This window comes from Antrostomus carolinensis, unplaced genomic scaffold (genome assembly GCF_000700745.2).
Source record: "Antrostomus carolinensis isolate BGI_N321 unplaced genomic scaffold, ASM70074v2 scaffold49526, whole genome shotgun sequence".
Classification (NCBI taxonomy): domain Eukaryota; kingdom Metazoa; phylum Chordata; class Aves; order Caprimulgiformes; family Caprimulgidae; genus Antrostomus; species Antrostomus carolinensis.
The window spans coordinates 6,666-7,162 of NW_010324902.1; positions in this window are offsets into that span (position 1 = coordinate 6,666).

Sequence of the window (497 nt, forward strand, 5' to 3'; positions counted from 1 at the left end):
AACACGCTGGAGTCCTGTGACTGCTACTGCTCACCAAAGGTATATCCACCAAAGCCTGCCTCCAGGCTGACCAGGAAACTGTCTTTTCCCTGCTGGGGTACTGAATGGACCCAGGCTTTTTGTTTGGCCTAGCCAAAACCCAGTACAGTCTCTTGTGAACAAAACCTGTGTTGCCGTATATTGTGATGTGCCCAGAGCGATGCTGGGCATTGTCTTCTCATGCTTCTCTCCATGGGGTATGGACAAGGTGTTTGATGTGCTTCATGAACAGCTTGGGCTATCACACCTGCTAGACATGTTTGGTAAAGGGACCATCCCCACAGCTTGATGACTCTTGTTTTTATACAGGGAACTTTACAGGCATTTGGAATTTGGGAATACTAGTGGCCACTAAAGATCAGTGTTGATGGCATCTGGGGACCACGTATTCCCAGGGTTTCTCTGGAAAACAGCAACAGGGAAGAGTATAGAACTGATGGCACCCTGTGGGGAGATGC